This window comes from Bubalus kerabau, chromosome 14 (assembly GCF_029407905.1).
Source record: "Bubalus kerabau isolate K-KA32 ecotype Philippines breed swamp buffalo chromosome 14, PCC_UOA_SB_1v2, whole genome shotgun sequence".
In the NCBI taxonomy this organism is placed as follows: Eukaryota; Metazoa; Chordata; class Mammalia; order Artiodactyla; family Bovidae; genus Bubalus; species Bubalus kerabau.
Genome location: NC_073637.1, coordinates 50,761,332 through 50,781,438, shown reverse-complemented (window position 1 = coordinate 50,781,438; position 20,107 = coordinate 50,761,332). Strand labels below are relative to the sequence as shown.

General features: G+C 39.4%; 2 long non-coding RNA genes across 2 annotated transcripts in view; one reads left to right on the top strand and one right to left on the bottom strand.

Annotated features, from left to right (window-relative positions):
* LOC129626874 (uncharacterized) overlaps positions 1 to 20,107 on the bottom strand; it is a 394,198-nt gene that overhangs the window by 40,120 nt on the left and 333,971 nt on the right. The gene's annotated exons all lie outside the window — the stretch shown is intronic.
* On the top strand, positions 6,833 to 19,024 carry LOC129626876 (uncharacterized). The gene is made up of 3 exons (XR_008702277.1): positions 6,833 to 6,913; positions 11,950 to 12,206; positions 18,888 to 19,024. It is a non-coding gene; the product is annotated as an uncharacterized LOC129626876 (long non-coding RNA).

Sequence of the window (20,107 nt, the reverse complement as noted above, 5' to 3'; positions counted from 1 at the left end):
ATATTTTCACATACAACTGTTACTGTGAAGGTGTTAAAAAAGATACCTAGAAGTTTATCAGGGCTTCCCTGGTGGCTCAGTTGGTAAAGAATCCACTTGAAATGCAGGAGAGCACCTGCAATGCAGGAGACCTGGGCTTGATGCCTGGAAGGAAGATCTCCTGGAGAAGGAAATGGCAACCCACTCCAGTATCCTTGCCTGGAAAATCTCATTGACAGAGGAGCCTGTTAGGTTGTTCAATTGTGAGGGTTAATTCCACACTCTCTTCTGTATGTCTTTCTTTTGTCTTCTAGGTACACGTCTGAATCCCATGAAATGCAGGGAGGGGGGTGTCAATCACCCTCCCCATGTATAGGGATTTATAGATTTCTCTTAACTCATTACACGGGTAAGCCTTGGACTCAGTATTTTTAGCCAAATTTTATTTTAGAATTTGTTTCACTTAATGTAAAAAAACAATAAGACCACCATCTTGATACTCATCTTCTTTTGAGCAAAAGCAGGAACATGCATATGATATAAAATAACAATGTAAGGCACCAATTTCCTAATCATCATTTGTAAAGAAATGTTCTTCAAAGTTGAAGAAAAATGATCTGTTGGAAGCAGACCAACCAATCTGTCTTTAAGCAAAAGCCTATCTGAAAATTCCAAATCAATTTTAAACCACTTGCTTTATACCAATTTGGTTTAAACTTTATATAGTGCTCAGGGCTTCCCTGGCGGCTCAGCTGGTAAAGAATCTACCTGCAACGAGAGAGACCTAGGTTCGATCCCTGGGTTGGGAAGATCCCCTGGAGAAGGGAACGGCTACGCACTTCAGTATTCTGGCCTGGAGAATTCCATGGACTGTATGTATAGTCCATGGGGTTGCAAAGAGTCGGACATGACTGAGTGACTTTTGCTTTCACTTACATAGTGCCCAAGGCTAACAACCAAATTTTGAATGGCTTATAGATTCCCAACAGTCCTTAAAACTTATTAAAACCATTTAGCAAATGGGAAAGCTAGCTTGCAAGACATTCTGTGGCTTGGATAACAAGACATTCTGAGTTGAAGACAGTGATTTGTCTAAAATAATTATCTAAATAAGGTCAAGTATAAATGAAAAGTCAGAGCCAGTATAGATGCCACACATAAATATAAACCAGATAATTTCTTTTCATAAACTTGAAACACAAGATTAGTCTAGACCTATGTTCTTAAAAAAATCAGCTTTAACTATAAAAATCATCTTTCCCTATTCTCTTCCTGCTCGAATGTCGTCTACGACTTAGGCTGCTATTGGTAAGAAAGACATATATTATTTTCAAGATCTTTGCATTTTTGCTGGTATTCATTCACTAATTTGTTCCAGCTGATGGACTACAGTGAATGTAGTAACCCAGAAGCACGTCTAATAAAACACCTCAAGGTTTAGCTTGACTGGAAACTTGGTGAGTCAAGTGTGTAACACACAGTCAGAAGAACTAATGCAATCACAAGTTGCATCCAAGAAGGCATCTGGAAGAAAAGTACATAAAATTCTCTGCACGGATTAGGTCAGACCTGGAAAATTGAGCTTATTTCTGGGTGACACAGTTTCAAAAGGATGCTGACAGACTGCTTATACTCAAACAGAGTAACCAGAATTTTGAGAGACGTGACAATCATGACATATGCAAACTTAGGTATTATCATACACCAAAGAAATGATTCAGGGTTGGGGATTCGTGTTTCTCTGACTGGGTAAGTGTTTTCAAATATTTTAAAGGCTTATGTATATAAAAATGTCATTCTTACAGAGGGTAGAACTAGTACCAAACACGATGACCGCCAGAGAGTCAAATTTCCTTGGACTGTAAGGACTTTCTAACTATACTTTTTAAGAGCATGTGGAACAAGGTGCAATGCACTGCCATTTTCCTTGAGGAATTATAGGGGAAACTGTCCACAAATCCCCTATGAATTGCAATTACAAATGAGTCGTTGGATGCGGCACGCAATTGGTTTGCTGTCTGGAGAGGTTCTTACTGTCTTACATTCTTTGAAATAATCTCTGAGTATCTGCTGTACTTTTTCCTTTTTAAGAAATTACTTTAGCAAACTAGTTCAACAAGGGTGAGAAAATACGTTTGTCAATGGTTCTTGTGGCTGACATTGTGAACTCAGAGTATGCCAAGACCTCTGAAAGTTCAGTGACAAAAATCAGAGATGTGTGACTACTGCTTAAGCAAGCAGAGAGAAATTATGCAGAAGAAAATGCACTTCATTTGTTCCCACAGTCACAGTGCAGAGAAAGAAACAAACAGGAAGAAAGGGGAGAGACACTGGAAAGCCCTGCATCTGTCGCTTTCCCTTTAGACGAGCGCTGGGTCATCACCAATATTCTGGGGACTTACAGATAATTGGGGAAATGTGTATCAGTTTGGAAGGATCCTTTAAGCTCTGCTGACTGGATTTCCACCATAGCTTTCACTATAGCCTGGGTCAGAAGCAGTCCAATAAAGGCAGTTGCCTTCTTTCAGCTGACTTTGAGTCCCTGAGTCCTGTTTCGTTGTCCCTTCTGTCAGTGTTCATGCCTGCCGCAGCAGGAATATCATCCGTAGCTCCCTGTCTGAGTCAGGGCTCTGCTGAGTTCAAGGCTGCTGTTTCCAGAGCCACTAGTCTTGCACCTACCTGCTTTCTCGACTGGGCACCTTGCTCATTCACTGCATGGCTCCCTTCACTTTTTAAAATAGCTTTGTTGGGGTATAATTCATAAACAAAAACCAGCAGAGACTTCAGGAATGCAATTTGATGAGGTGCCGGTTTTTTCATCCTCCACTCTCTGTCAGCCTTGGGACATGGGTTTTTTTCTAGTTTGGGGAAGTTTAACTTTTTTTTAATAACTTTGAAGTCTTCAAACTTGTTTCTTCCCATATTCAGTCTTAGCCTGAGTTCTAGCCATCTTTGGCTGTACCCTAGCTTCCCTAATCCACTGTTGTTCTCAGCATGGTTGTAGCTCTTCCTGGAGACTATCAGATGTCCTAGGTTTTGTTTTGTTTTATTTTTTTTAAGTGAAGAGCATCTCAACCAAATGCACTGTCCTTTCTGAATACCTAGAAGAGTTGAGGCTCATCTCTGATGACAACATACAGTGAAGGTGTGGTTGAGGGCTTCAGGAAAATGCACACTGGTTTATTCAACAAGTGTTTCATGAACGGACAGCGTGCTAAGCTCTATGTTGCCTGAACGCTAAGTCACTTCAGTCGTGTCCGACACTTTGCAATCTTATGGACTGTAGCTCACCGGGCTCTTCTGTCCATGGATTTCTGCAGGCAAGGCAACTGGAGTGGATTGCCATTTCCTCCTCCAGGGGATCTTCCCAACCCAGGAACTGAGCTCCTGTCTCTCACTGCACTAGCAGGCGGGTTCTTCACCACTAGAACCACCTGGGAAGCCCTACGTTAGTTACTAAGAATAGCATGTTGGATGAGGAGAGTTCTCTCTTCTTAAGGAATATCTCACACTGGGTTCACAATAGCATGTAAGTCCTTCATTTCTCTCCGCCCAGTTTACTAAAATTCTTGTGATATTGTATTGCTTTAGCTCTACATGCATTAAATTACCCTCATTTTTCTTTTTCCTTTTATACATATCTGAGAACTCTGCCATTTCTTCTCACAATTTTAAGAATGCCTCCATTCTGACCTTCCAAGTCACTTCTAAAAATGCATTTGGAGGTTAGAAAAAACATCTTAAACTCAGATTTAAATATGGGGGTGGACGGGTGGTAAATCACACACAAAAAGCATTTAACAAAGCAATTTATCACTTAATTTTTGAAGACATATATGTTTCAAGAGAATTCAATTTGCATATTTCTGATTCATTTCCATTCCATTATCATAAGCTCTTTTTAAAGAGTTGCACATTTTTGCATTTTCAAAGGATGCATTTGTGTCATCTATGACTTCCTAACCTCTGCTTTCTGGAATTTGACTATCATGAAATTCTTCTTTTGTCAAATCTCTGTGCCCTTAGCTGAGATGGAACATTCAGCCATCTTCTGGAACTGTAAGGAAGGGGAGAATGTCAAATTCAACTGGGTTTCCCATCTGTATGAAAAGCCACACTATTGCCTTTGACCTTTGGTTCTAGGGTTTTCATTAAAATTCTTGCATCATTTCAGCAGCATCTCTGAGTTCCTCACATTTACTGAGTTGTGAAAATAAAAACTATCCTCGACGCTTGGTTGGTTAGGATATAATGGGTTGTCTAGTGGCAACACTGAGGTATTCCTTCTACATCATTTTATAACTTGCCTATTGATTCATCTCAGCATCACGCTCTTACTAATAAACACTATTGCTGACTTGGGTCTTGGAAGGAGTCTGTCAAAACTCATGTCCCATTGTACTTTACATAAAAAATGTCCATGTTGAAATAATGAAGTGTCATAAGCTACATTTAATTCCAAGACAGCATTTTAAAACAATTGGACTGAGGTTTTTTGAGCAAGCATACCACATTGTATGAAATTACCCCAGTGCCTGGCACAAACATAGTGAGTCATGCTACTAAATGTTAACTTCATTGAATGTTTACTGTGTGTTAGGTTCTGCACATGGACTATCTCATTTAATACTTCCCAAACCTCCATAGTACAATTATTATCTTCAGGTTACCAAGGGAAAAACCCAAGCAGAGGGAATGCAGTTCAAGTAATACACACACACAATTATGCACATATATGAATGACACACATTTAAACAGGAGTCAACTTTGAGTTCCAGGAAAAATAGTGACCAGATCAAGAACCTGTGAACTAACCTGTTATCTTTTTAACAACAAATACCCTTAAGTAAATGACCTTACTGCTTCCACACCTTGGTCTTCAGCAGGAAACTAAGTGTTGAACTAGACAGAAAAATCATCTTCCATGACTATTGGTTCCATGAAAGAGTGCACAGCTGAAGGTGTCTGAAGGCGCTCAGGCCTCTGGGTTGGGTGCTGAGCCATGACTGAGAACAGAACACAGAGCTGGGGTCTGTTCAGCCTGTTGGTCTTAAGGCTGGGTATGGCTTGTCAGCTGCTGCTTATTTTCCTTACTCAATCTTTTCTTATCAGAAGCAGAAGGCATAAAGGATGCCATCTGGGATTGCTTGTTTAGATACAGCTTGGTGTTAACAAGTTTTTCTCTCTCCTCACTCTTTCTTGTTTATTGCTGCTTGCAAGGAGCAGGGATACACATGTCCAAATGCAGCCGTTGCCCAGGCTCTGTTCTTCATCATGAATCTGGGGGCCGGAGGGATATGGGAGATACAGACTGTGAGTAAGCGGAAGGGAAGGCAAGTAGCTTGGGGGCAGGAGTGGACACTAGGTTCTGATGCACCGAGAAGAGCTCTGAGATTAGGTCGTCTTAAGCCGTGAAAGAAAAGGCATGAGGTTTTATTGACACTTTTCTGGGAGTCACGATAAGAGATTGCATATTCCCAGGAAATTGGAAATTGACAAAAAACATGGCACTTTTTAACCCTGTTAAGAAATTCTGTGTTTACAATTTAGCACTGTTTTAAGAACCTGGGTTTTCGAGTCACACAGGATTTGAAGCCAAGTTCCTCCACATGTTTACTAGTAGTGGATGCTGCGTGGCCACATTGAGATTCCATTTGCACCCACAGCACCTGCTATGACTATTGGCTGCCAGCTGAGGTTACAACCACCCCGCACTTTGGAGAAATGCCTTGTGGAGAAATGCAAAAATGTGAAGGCCTCCTGAGAGCCAGGGGCTGGCTCTGATATGGAGACCTCTCTTGCCTCAAGGTGGGATCAGCTCCAGAGTGTGCCTTGTAGTTCAGAGCTCCATGTGGGACCCGAGTAACAGTGGACTCTGAGGTTCCAGTCTTCCCCTAAATAAATGACTACTTCTGGCTCTGCTTCTAGGGGAACTGACTTGTGACATCAGGTGAATTTGGGAAATAACAGCCTCTCTGCTTCTCATCTCTCCTCTGCTAAAATGTGACTGCTACTCTCTCTGACCTTATCACTTTGTGGTAGATAGGAAATGTTCTGGAAGCACTTAGCATAATACCTGGCACATAGTGTAGCTCTATTAGATGGCTAGACTATTTGTTAGCTTATTTGTTATGTTGATTGGGGATTCTGGTAATGTGATGCTTTCTCAAACATTTGGAAGCACCAGAAAGAAGAGGTTCACTTCCCCTGCTATGGAATGAGCGCGCGTGTGTGTGTGTGTGTGCACACGCATGTGTGCACATGCACACACACGCGTGCTAAGTTGCTTCAGTCGTGTCTGACTCTTTACAACCCACCAGGCTTTGACTATAGCCTGCCAGGCTCCTCTATTCATGGGATTCTCCAGGTGAGAATACTGGAGTGGGTTGCCGTTCCCTCCTCCAGGGGATCTTCCCTACTCAGGGATGGAACCTGAGTCTCTTATGTCTCCTGCATTGGCTAGAGAGTTCTTTACCACTAGCACCACCTGGGAAGCCCAGTTCAGATTTAAACAAACACAGGAACACACTACACCAATCACAGGAAAGACCTCGAGGTCCCAGTGCCCACTCTCATGCTGCAGAGTGATACATCTGTGGGTTGTGTCGCTCTGTGCCTACTGGCTGTTGGCAATCGTCTGTATTTGTGCAACAGAACACTGCTCTCCTCAGACAGGGGAAAAAAAAGTATATGTATATACATATATGTCTCCATACTGCTCGTGTCTAAATTAAGACAGGTAAAAGCCAGTTCCTGTAAGCCAGCAGGCAAAACCAACAGCAGTGCCGGCTGTGAAAAGAGCAGACTTCCCAGACATGGCGCCTCCTGGGACACCTCCCCCGTCGTGCTCATGGGCCCTCTCCAAACTGAACACGGGAAACCGCATGGCACCTTGGAGCAGATGTTCATTCAGAATACAGTGAACTGAGTGCAGGTAAAGACATAAAGTGTTCAATCCTTCTGAGAGATAGTGAAGGGCAGGGGGCGCCTGGGCATCTGTAGTCTACGGGGTCACAGTCTGATGCGACTTAGCAACTGAACAACAACAAGAGCAGTTGAGGAACCACAGCCTAGAAAACAGCACTGGGAGTGCCATTCAAGAGAACTAGGAAGAATCATTCTGGGGCTGATGGCAAAACCTCCTCCGCACATTGTGGTCTTGACAAACCCCACCTACTCTTTACCATCTGCTGTGGATATCTTACCTCGGGTCCCCACCTTCTGGGCCAGAGAATTTCCAATGTGCTCATAGCCCCCAAGTGTGAGTTTCCATCTCCCAGGGGATTTCATTGATCTATAAAGACTTTCTGTGGACAGCTAGACTATCAGTTACCTAAGGCCTGGCGAGCTGATGATTGCCTGGCTTCTTACCATAGTGCTCAGCACACAGTACGCACTCAACTGACACGTGGCTTGAATTGATTTACTGATCTATTTACAATTTCTGAAGGAATTAGCCCAGACAGATGTTGTAATCAGCTCAAATCAATCCATTTTGCTTGTTCAATCCATCTTATCTTCAGTAGGGAGACAGTGAAGGACAGGGAATCCTGGCATGCTGCAGTCCACAAAGTCACAGAGTCGGACATGACTGAGCAACTGAAGAATAACATCTTCAGCACAGCCAGTCTTGCCATGCTGGCTTTGAAGAGAGTCTGTCATCCTGTCGTAGGGCTGACATAACAGATGACCGCCAACCTACTGGTTTGAAACAAGAGAAATGTGTTCTCTCACTGTTCTGGTGGCCAGAAGTCTGAAGTCAAGGTGTCAGCAGGGCTGGTTTCTTCTGGAGCCTCTGAGGAGTCTGTTCCTGCCTCTCTCTTAGTTTCTAGAAGCTACTGGCACTCTTTGGCCTATAGTTGTATAACTCCAGTCTCTGCTTCGGTCTTCGCATGGTCTTCCCCTCTGTGCATCTTCTCCCTCTTTTCTTCTCTCACAGGGACACCTGTTCTTGGATTTGGGGCCTTTTCTAACACCTGATGAGCTCATTTCACTATCCTTCACAATTTTATCTTCAAAGATGTGTCTTCATAGATGTTCATCCTCACAAGTTGTACATGACTCTCTTGAAGGGCTGCCATTCCATCCAGTACCTAAAATTTGCAAGGTAATTACTAGGAGTGGCAGTTGCTTACTAAACCATACATGAGATATCCAGCATCAGGCGAGGACTCCTATGGGATCAAATGGCACTTGGAATAAATGAGTCACAAAAACTGTGAATAAATATTGAAGTTTAGCCAATTGATCCTCCCCTTCTCACCTGAGGCTACAACCAATCCAGCTTGTCAGCCAGCTCATTCAGCTTTTCATCCTCATTTTCGTTTCTTCTCAAGGCTTCCTTATTTCAAGTGGCAAGATGGAGGGCATTGGGGAAGATGTCACTGGGTGCTTTCTTTTACTCTTTGATTTAGAGGAATTCCTAATTCTACCGATTCTATGCTCCTCCCTCACACCATTCTCTGATAGTCTTCCTTTCCAGATCATATTCTTCCTTTCATAACATTTTACTATTGAAGCTCTTTATAATTGCTTGAGATTAAGCTGAAATGAGGCCCCCTTCCACCTCTAACTGGCTGTCTTGTCACCTCAGTTTGCTTTAAGCGTTCATCAGAAGACCTGCTAAAGAGACACTAGTTCCTTCTCACACGGAAACAGAATTTCAAAAGAGAGCCCTTGAGAAAAGAAAATATTCTCTTCTCCTTTCCTTAGCATAAATATTCTCTTCTCCTTTTCTCAGCATATCTCTTTTTCTCAATATATATTCTCCTCTCTTTTTCTCAGTATATCAAGTACATATACTCTACAATAAAAATAAGGTGTCTGAGAAATTCCATTAAGAAGCTTATGTAAGTGAATTGGGTCCGAAGGAAAATTATTTTTCTTAAATCAAACCTGCCTGTTTATCTATCCAGCTGCCATGGACAGGAAAACAAACAAAAAACAAAACAGTACATCCAAGCCTTAGACCTGGTTCGAGTCTCTTTCTTTGCTATCAATTTGACATGTTTCATGAGGGCTGAACAGACCAGAAGAAAAATCGTGGGGAAATTCTGAAGACTAAGTTTTTTTCCCAGAGGATTGCTGTCACCACTTGCTCAAGGTTTTATCACCTTAGAAACTCTGCCAGGATCAGACACACCCAAGCCTGAGCTGATGCGCGGTATGCTCCTTCTTCCTTGTCGTGAGCAAACTTGACCATTCTAGTGTCTTAACCCTAAGCTTCTTTCTCTTTACAATCTCAAGTCTGGTGGATAAAAAACACAGACTTGATTTTCTTCTCTGTGCAACCAGACTGATCATTGCATCACCTTAGAAACAACTTCTTCATATGGGATGTTAAGGAGACAGGACCTTGGTCTTTGCTTTAAAATACTGATTGAATCAAATCTGGTTCCTCTCTCTCTGCAATGTCCCTTCTCTAGCACTTTTCCCAAGACAGCCTTAGTTTTCTCAGCCTATTTGCATTTTGCCTCTTATGGTCTATATACATTTAAAAATTTCTACCTTTGAACTGAGCAATGTCCCCTAGCAAATGTTTCACTCGATAAAACTGAGACTGCTGTTGAAAGACCTGCCTTTAGCTGAGTATCAATTTTTGCTTTAAACAACTGTTCAGAGCCAAGGAGAGGGACATCATAGAATATTTCAAAAGTAAATTTCCCTCGTATTGTGTTATTTTCTTGACAGTTTAGATTCAGAGTTGTTTCTGAGATGATCAGTTCAGACAGCAACCTCTCGTGTTCTAAGGACACCACAGAAAAAAGAAAAAGAAAAAAATGTTTACACAGAGTGAGTCTGTTTCTTCACATCAGCGTGTTGGATCACAAGTGAAATCTGGAAGAGCGAATTCATACGTGTTTTCCTCAGGGCACCCTGAGGGTCAGAGGACAGAATTTATTTTCTTGGTTTGCCCTAATCTGGCTGCCTCCTGTTTTCCTTAGACACCAGGCCATTAAGCATTGTGTAGCCCAGACAGATTTGAGACTCACAGAGATGAGGCTTCCTTTGGCCCATCCAGAAAGTTCTTTCAGAAATGCGTTTTGAGCCCTTTGACAAATTCTGGGCATCATAAACTCCTGCTGCTTTCCCTCTCCTCCCTCCCCCTCGGTAATCTCTCCCCTTTACGCCCTCTCTCTTACAGCGAGTTCCCTGTTTTTAGCTGAGTCACAGCAGCTGGCTGGCACCTCCAGGGTTATACTGTACGTAACACAGAATCCTCTCTGTTGGCTACCATGGTGCTTCAAAGAGGGGCTGTGGCAGCTGCTGCAAAGCATGCTGGGTCCTCCAGCCCAGCCCTCCTTTGAAGCCCTGAAGCAGGCGGCTGGCAGGAGCCTGGGGGTGCTCAGGGCTCCAGAGTGCCTGGCGAACATGGCCTCGCAGAATCCCAGGGCTCCTGCTGCTGCTGAGATGCTGCTCAGAAGCAAGCCCTTAAGAAATTCAGAACAAAATCCAGGCGGACAGAGGCAGAGTCATATGGCCTCTCAAAGCCAATGGCTGCCAGGAAATAGTCTTAAACCTGCCAGAGCATTGGCACCCGGCCTTGAGCCCTGCCAGCGGCTGAATAGTGGGATGGGAGGATTGGTCACATTCTCCTTTTCCAGTCAACGGGATTTGTTCCCCAGGCTCAGAAGAGTGCATATGGAAGCAGGAAGCCACCATCTATCACTTTCCCTTCCGAAAATAAATGCTGGCCCGTTTAAGTAAAAATATACCCTAACCAGGTGGAACAATACAGATTTTCATGGGAGAGAAGGCAGTCTTCTGGCTTTCAGACACTTAAAACTGGATGGCTCCCCACTTCCAAAACGGTTGTCTGGAAGCTGAATATTTTACAAACTTTAGATCCTACAGTGCTCAGGGTGACTTATTTCTTCTTTTTCCCCACTCTCTTCCACATTATTGATTCCTATTTGATTCTTGTTCTAAGAAACTATTTTCTTTTAGAGATACTTTATAAACCAAGCATTATGCTAATGATGATGATAATAGCTAAGGCATTTCTTGCTCTTTTTGCAACTTGGTAGGAAAAATTGATAGAAGATTATTAACTTTGCTTAAATAAATATATATATGTATGTATATACATATATTACACATATTCTTTGGCTTCAAGGTAAACTAAAGGAAGACCTGCTGCTGCTGCTGCTAAGTCACTTCAGTCATGTCCAACTCTGTGTGACCCCATAGCCAGCAGCCCACCAGGCTCCCCCATCCCTGGGAAGACCTAATTGATCCCAAATGGCAACTTTTAAATTACTAAGAAGCCCACATCACATTCAAGGCATGATTTGTAAGGAAAGTTAAACCAATTTATACAAATGCTAAGCGAAAGAGATATAAGATAAAAAGATAAAATGAGATGAGGGTAGCAGCTGTTTTTTGTAGCTTTATGGAGACATTAATACAAACTTATAAAGGCAGATTACTTACTGTTATCATATATACAGGCACAAATTAAAGCAAATATTAAAATATAAGAAATGAAGTACATCATCTCAAAATATTTATATTTTCTAGTTAAAGAGACTCAGTGAAATACAACAGACAGGCTAGTTCATCTCAAAAGCCAAACTTCTTAATTAGGATGGTTTTCTTCAACTGTTAATGCCAAAGAATGCCAAAGTTAAGCAAAAGTATTACTTAGAAGATGGAAAATAGCAAAGGAAAAAGTGACATTCGAAGTGAACCCCTGAGAAGTTATTAATAATTACTTTTCTGAGATGTTAACACCTACAAAATGTGACAGAACAGGTTCATCTCGGATTCAATGTGTTAAAATGTTTTTAATCCTGGTTAAGCCATTTTTAATAAATAAATTATAATTGATTTACTAGAAGCCAGATGATTCATCAGTGCAACAGGTGTAAATATTTTAGAGAATTTGTGACCTGCCTGTACTTCTTTTAAAATTCTGAACTATTTTTATACTTACAAAAAAATCTATATTCTTTTTTTTTTTTCAATCAGAGAGAAACTGATCGTTTAGAGGCATGATTGAAATGAGAAAAATATCCCACAATTCTCCTACACAGAACAGCACCTGTTGGGAAAGAAAATGAAAACTGCATTCAAGGAAATACATAAATGTCTGCTAGATCAGCAACGGTAACATCATCTGCAATGAAACAGATGATGGAGACAAACAAGAGTTGTTGATGAAAGGAGATGAAGAGGAATGAACAGTTTGACTATGAGCAATGAATTGCTTAACCTGAGATTATGGGGTAGGTGAAAAATCAAAATGATTAGTCTAAAAATGTCAGAAAAGTAGACATCAAGAACTTATAGAATGTTAGGTACATAGTAGTTACTCAGCTAAAGCTTTACTATTTAAAGACAGGCCTGCTCCAGACGTCTGCAGAGCCTGGAACAAAAGTATAAACGGTGGCCCATTTGCCATGGATCCAAACGTTTCAAAGTTTTAAGAAATAGTTAAAGTAAGATGCGTTCCATCTACATCCCTTGACGAATGTGCTTTTCAACATCCAGAAGGCCAGGTTTAAATGTAGGATTCTTGTAAACCTTGGTGACATGTCAACCAACATGAAGGGCTGGGCAATGGCCCTGGCTCACCCATTCTCATCCTGTCCACACATATCTTCCTTCTACACCATGACAGTCATATAAACACTTGAGCCTGTAGGTCTGACATCTGAACAGCCCACAGCAAAGGGAAGCCCAGGGCCAAACCAATGGCCTTGAAGTATTCATACTACGGTGTGGTCCACTCTCAGAAAGACAGACCCAGGGAATAAGCCCAGGAAGTGACCATTTGGGGTAGGGTATTGTACCCAGACCGTGGTCTAGAAGTTGGAGCAGGAGCTGCAGGAAGACCTGTCTTTGCTTCCCTGGGTGGGAAGAGCTACAATTGCAGATGGCATCTAGGGCAGAAGTAGCTCTGACAGGTCTAAGGGAAGTATTAAAATTATCTCAGGTAAAAACTTCCAATTACAAAACACTTAAGTCATGGAGATGTAAAAAATAAATAAAATCACCTACTCTAACTCAGACATATAATAAATATGCAAAATACAGTGCATGTAAAACATGGCTTCAGGTGAGATGAATTTTGGTGTTAGAGTCTGTGATTTAATTGCTATTACAGCAACTGTTTCACTGTAAGAACAACAGAAACTGATTTTGGAAATCAATTTTGTATCATACAATGTTGCTAAACTCACTAGTTCTAGCAATCTTTTTTTTTTTTTTTTTTTGCTTTATTCCTTAAGAGTCAGACATGAAAAGGTCTTCCCTGGTGGCTCAGAGGGTAAAGTGTCTGCCTGCAATGCAGCAGACCTGGGTTCGATTCCTGGGTTGGGAAGATCCCCTGGAGAAGGTAATGGCAACCCATTCCGGTACTCTTGCCTGGAAAATTCCTTGGACGGTGGAGCCTGGTAGGCTACAGTCCATGGGCTTGCAAAGAGTCAGACACGGCTGAGCGACTTCACAGACATGAAAGAGTCAGACACGACTAAGCAACTAACGCAATGAGGATGCTCTACCATGTCTTCTGAGAATAAAGATAATTTTACTTCTTTTTTATTTGTCTTTTGTCACTGGCTAGGACTTCTGAAACAATTTGAACAGAGATGGTAAGATTGGATATTCTATGCTTTTCTTGATCTTCGGAGGAAAGCATTTCAACACTCAGTATGATGTTAGCTGTAGGATTTTTGATTATATCTTTTATCAGGTTGATGAAATTCCTTTTTATTCTTAGTTTTCTTACAGTGTTTATTATGAATGGACACTGGATTCTACCAAAATTTTTTCTTCATCCCTTGAAATAATTATGCTTTTTTTCTTTATAGTCTGTTAATGTGGAATGATTTGAATTTTTGAATGTTAAACCAGCTTTGCATTTTTTTGGGGAATAAACCCCAGTGATGTATCATTCTTTCAAATTCAAAGACAGAGTCCTAAGTCTGTTGCTAAGTGTGTCCAGCTGTTTGTGACCCCATGGACTGCAGCCTGCCAGGCTCCTCTGTCCATGGGATTTCTCAGGGTTGCCATTTCCTTCTCCAGGGCATCTCCCCAATCCAGGGATGGAACCCACGTCTCCTGCTTTGGAGGCAAAGTTTTTACCACTGAACCACCAGGGAAGCCCTTATATTATTTTTACTAGAGTCAACTTGCTAAAATGTTTTAAATTTTTTTCATCTATGTTCATGAGGGATACTGGTTTGTAGGTTTCTTTCCTTGTAATATTATTAATTTTCACATATAATGCTGACCTCCCAGAATGGGTTGAGAAATATTCTCTCTTATTTTTCAATGTTAGCAAGGGTTTACATAAAACTGACATTATTTATTTCTTTAATATTTGGTAGAATCCATCCAGGAAGTCAGTTGGAGCTGAAGGTTTTTTTTTATTTTTTTGTGGGAAGATATTGGACAATATATTTAACTTATTTAGTATGTATAGCTCGTGTATTTGAACAATTTGTTCATCTTAAGTTGTAAAATTTATTGACCTAAATTAATCATTATATTCTATTATCCTTCTTATACTGTAGTATTTATAATAATGTCCCCTTTTCTCATTTCTAATATTGATTATTGATGTATTCTTTAATTTTTGATCAATCTGGCCAGAATCTTATTAATTTTATTGATCTTCTCAAAGAATAGCTTTTGGTATCATTGATATTTTCTATTGGCTTCATGTTTTTAACTTCTTTGCTTTCTGATCTTTTATTGTTTTTTTTTATGTCTCTGTTTCCTTTTTTCTGTTTAATTTCCTCTTATTTTTCTAATTTCTTAATATAGAGTATTAGTCATTGATTAGAAACATTTTTTCTTATTTATTATGAGTGTTTGATGCTGTAAATTTCTCTTTAAGTATGACATTCTGTGAATTTTATATGTCATGTTCTCATTTTGATTTCATTCAGTACAAAATACTTTATAATTTCCCTTTTGATATCTTCTTTGATCTATGGGTCATGCTTCCTTTTACAGATTGTACTTTTAGAGTTGTATCTAAAAAGTTTTATAGTTTTGTTTTACATTAGGTTTTTGAGTTAATTTTTGTATAATATATGAGGAGGATGTTGCAGTTACTTTTTCTACAAATGGATGCCTAAGGATTTCAGTACTATTTGTTGACAAGACTATTATTTCTATTATAATGGCCTCTGAAATTTTGTAAAATTTCATTTGGAGTATACTTTAGTGGGTTTATATCTGGACTTTCTATTTTGTTCCATTGACTTTTCTATCTATGCTTTACTTATATCACATTGTCTTATTGTAGATTTATAATATCTTGATATCAGGAAGCATGAATTCACCAACTTTTTATTCCTATTCAAGATTTTCAGGGGCTATTTTGATTCCTTTTTTTCCATGTAAAATTTAAAATCTTCTTGTTGATATCTCAATAAAGCTTTTCTGGAATTTTGATTGGGATGGTGTTGAATAAATAAATCAAGTTGGCATCTTAACAATATCAAGTCTTCCATCCCATAAAACAAATACATCTCTCCACTTGTTTAGATATTTTATAAATGTAGTGATTGTTTTGTAGTGTGCAGCACAGAGATTCTGAACATATTCCTTTAGATTTTTATATGTGTTTCCGTTTTTTTGTACTATTTTAAATGATATTCCTGACTCTGTAAGCTCTTTCAGTATGGTTCAGCCTGGTCTTTCATGGTGGTTCTTTCTTAGTGTTAGGGACTTTCTTCAGATTTCTGTAGATTTTTAAATTATCTCTCTCCCTTTCCCATGTACCTCCTCCCTTTCTGTGTATCTTTCTTTTCTTCTCTACTCTGCTGTCCCCAGTTTCACAGCTCTGTCCCTTCAACTCAGAATCTTGCAAGCTTTGTGTTGGTTTTCCCTCTCTGGATATTCTCTCTAGGCAGTAGGTGGGGCACATAGCACTCAACTAGTGTGTTTCCCTTCCTGTAGTAATTCTTGAGCAGCACTGTCTACTGAGCAATGTCTAAAAAATCACTGTTTCATGTATTTTCATCTCATATCCCTGTTTCAGGTAGGAGGGTATAGCTAGTCCCCATTATCGCTGGAAACAGACTTTTCTACTGCAGCTGTTGACATGAATTATATTTAATATACTTGTACAAAATAACCTTTTCACTCTGCCTCTACTTCTGGCACACTGAACTTCATTCAGTCTTCGTATATACTGAGCTACCTCCTGCTAAAGGGCCCTTGTACATAGTCTTTCCTTTGCTCAAAACGCTTTCTCCTCAGTCTGCTCCATTCCTACTCATCCTTCAGGTTACAATGCAGTCATCACTTCAAGGGAAGTGTTTCCTGACTTCCTTAAATTGTCAACTTTTCTCTTAAATACTCTCATAACATATCTTCATAACATTGGCCTCTTCTAATGTTATATTTATGTGTATCTATTTGATGCATGTCTGTTTCCTCCTCAAAACTGTAATAAACATAGGGACTATGTCTGTCTTTGCCTATCATTTTATCCCATACAGTATCTGGCACATAGTAGGTGCTCATTAAATATTTGTAGGAGTGGTAAACAAACTGAGATTATGTCCATATTCATCTTTTGTGCAAAGTTTTATTATTTCCTATATTTTCTTTCATAGGTAATGCACCAATTAGTTATTATAGCTTTTCCCCCCTAAAATTAAAATTTTCTAGATCTCATCAAAGCAAAATTAACAAAAGGCCAAATGTTCTATCGAATTGTAACAACACTCACTATCCAGAGACAACTAATTTAAATCTCGTTGTTAACTAAACTGCTGATAGGAGAATTCTGCAACCAATTAGTGCACTTAAATTGCCATTTACTCATCACAGATGCAGGAAAGCACAACTTGGCACAATTAGACAAACAGAATCTGACTCATGAGGAATATCAGATTTCCTTACTTCCATTTTGTTTTCATCTTTCTAGTTTGTTTGAAAACTCATAAAAACCATATGATGAGTTTTCAAATAAAACTAGTGGTAATTCCATGCTGACTTTTTGCCCCCCCTATAGTTTGAGTTTTTACTTGAGGGCTGTGATCCTCATATCACAAACACACATCTCAAGGAAAGATTCTTGCATTGGATCTTTTATATTACAAGGTAGATGGGGAATCTGATGGCTAATTGCTTTTCAGGTGGTGCTTCTATCACTTGCATTTTTAAGTCAGTTTAAATGTTGATGTCAAAAAAAATGACTTATTTGATAAGTTGGTGGTGTGGTTGCTTGTCAGTCGCTAAGCTGTGTCTGACTCTTTGCGACCCATGGACTGTAGCCCGCCAGGCTCCTCTGTCCATGGGATTTCCCAGGCAAGAATACTGGAGGGGGTAGCCAGTTCCTTCTCCAGGGGATCTTCTCAAACCAGGGATCAAACCCATGTCTCCTACATTGGCAGGTAGATTCTTTACCACTGAGCCACCAGGGAAGCTATTTGATAAGAGATGTTAATTCGATTGAAGCAGTTGTCAGAGTATACCTGGATATTTTGTGTAGTTGTAGAAAGAACACATGAATTGATTTACTTCTTCTCAATTGTTGTTATAACTCAGAGTATATCTCTAAGGTTAGCCATTACTATTTTCCCACTTAAAATAAAGACATATTTTATTATAATCATCCTCAAATACAGCAATACTCCCAAAGCTAAAAATAAAATTTGAGATCTATTGAGAGATACATATAAAAGGTTTTCCTCTCCTTTGCTTTTGTTTCACTATCTGAAAAATCTGAGAAATAATTGCTACTTACCTTCCCAGCAGAAAAATTATGAGGATTGTTAAAATAATGTATGTAAATTACTTCGCTGTCAGAAGCCCTACATACCTGTGTAATATATTACGCTGCTAAAGACTCATATTAGTAGACTTTAAATTTTATCTTAATGCCCAAATAAGTAATCCCCATATACAGCTCAATATATTGGCCCTAATTTTTCTTTTTAAGGAGACAGGTGCTGCTTTAATTAATTGAATGGACACAGATTTAAAATTTCCCCTGTAGGAAAGCACTGTTGTTGTAATGTTACTAACGTTAAACATAGTTGGAAGCTTATTCTCATTTCCATGGGACTTCTCCCTGTTTTGAAGGTAGCACTTTTATTTAAATAATTCCGATTTCCTGATAGAAATGCAACAGTCCTGGTGATGTATAATCGTAATGTAAAGTGTCTGGGTTTTGGGAACCAAGCATTTCTGGATTCACAGACACTAACTGTGTGACCCAGAGCACGTTCCTTTCCCCCTCTGTGAGCCTATGTCCTTTTGGTGTCAAATGGGTCATAATCCTGTAGGGTTTCCTGAGGATTAAGGACCTTCACATAAAAAATGGAATTCTAATAGGCTATTCAATGAGTGGTCACTATCATTATTATTGTGTATTTTGTACCAATAATAAACACTGCACTGTGTATGCAATAGTGTGACCTGCCATTAATAATTAAGAAAACACTTACACAGGCATACCTCGCTTCAGTGTTCTTTGCTTTATTGTGCTTCGTGGATACTGTGTTTTTTACAAATTTAAGGTTAGTGGAAACCCTACATTAAGTCTATCAGCACCATTTTCCCAACAGCATTTCTTACTTTGTATGCCTGTGTCAAATCTTAGTAACTCTCACAATATTTCAAACCGTGCACCAGCAATAAAGATTAGTACTCACTGAAGGTTCAGCTGATGGTTAAAATTTTTGAGCAATAAAGTACTTTCAAAGTAAGGTATATACGTTACTTTCTAGACTACACTGAATAGACTACAGTAGAGTGAAACATAACTTATATATACACTGAGAAAGCAAAAAATTAGATTTTATTACCATGGTCTGGAACAGAACCTTCAGTATCTCCAAGGTCTGTCTGTACTTATAAATGGGTAGCTATATTTGGTCACCATGCAATTTAAAATTGTTTTACTTAAGTCTTGTTGTCATTTTATTCCCATTTTGCAGATATGGAAACTGAGGCTAAATGAACTAAAGTAATTTTCTCCAGGAAGAACCAGGATTTGAATTTAGATCTGATGGATTTCAAAGTATGAGCAACAAGCCTTAGTTCTGAAATTGAAGTGTTTATCTACTGTTTAAGTTACTTTTTCAATAAATGCTACAGATGGCGATCTGTATTTTGTATTTCTTTTATTCTGTGTCTAGGGTATTTTGATTGTTTGTTTCTTTTTGCATTGTTTTAACAGCTTTTGAGGTAGGAAACAATTTTGGAGTTTAGTTAAATAGGAAAATGTAGGATAGCTTTCAAATCTGCTTATGTGTATATGTGTTTTTTCTATAATTTTGAGCATTTATTCTTTATTATATGTTATCACTAAAGTTGTAGTGAGGGGAAATGGAGTGGTTGCCTATATCCCAAAAATATTTCCCTAGGAAGTACAATGTGATTAATTTATATAGGAAGAGTTAGAGAAGTAGTTGGAGAAGAGTTGGAGAAATCAGTGTTTACATGCTTATGATCACATAAATAGTTACCACCCCTTTTTACTTCTCAAAGTCTCCTCTTTTGTATTAGGTCACAAGTCGGACACGACTGAAGCGACTTAGCAGCAGCAACAGCAGCATATACCTGATGGCTCAGCAGGTAAAGAATCTGCCTGCAAAGCAGGAGACACAGGTTCGATCCCTGGGTCTGGAAGATTCTCTGAAGATGGAAATGACAACCTGCTCCAGTATTCTTGCTGGGGAAATCCCATGGACAGAGGAGCCTGGAGGGCTACAGTCTATGGGGTCGCAAAGAGTCAGACACAACTGAGCATGCACAAGCAGAACTAATATTTATGGTCTTTTGCCTGTCACCTCTCCTTACAAAATCATAATTTATAATTGTCAACCACTTAACAGATAAGGCCATTGAAGCCCTACAGTCTTACTCCTAGTTTTATTATAAATGACTTTATTGATAAGTAGCAAGAGATATATAAAAGGATAAATACCACTTGGTATATTCTGTGAAGAGTTCATTAATTGTATTTTACATCTGTGTTCAGCATTAATAAGCTTACAGACTCACAAAGGATATGAAAGAAGTCTAAAAGACTGAACTGTTTTAATATTACTTTAATTTAAGTGAAAGCAATTCACAAACATATTTTACAAGAAATCAATTTGTTACCATAGACTTATTATAGAGGTAGTACCCCCTGCCTTCTCTCTATTTAGTC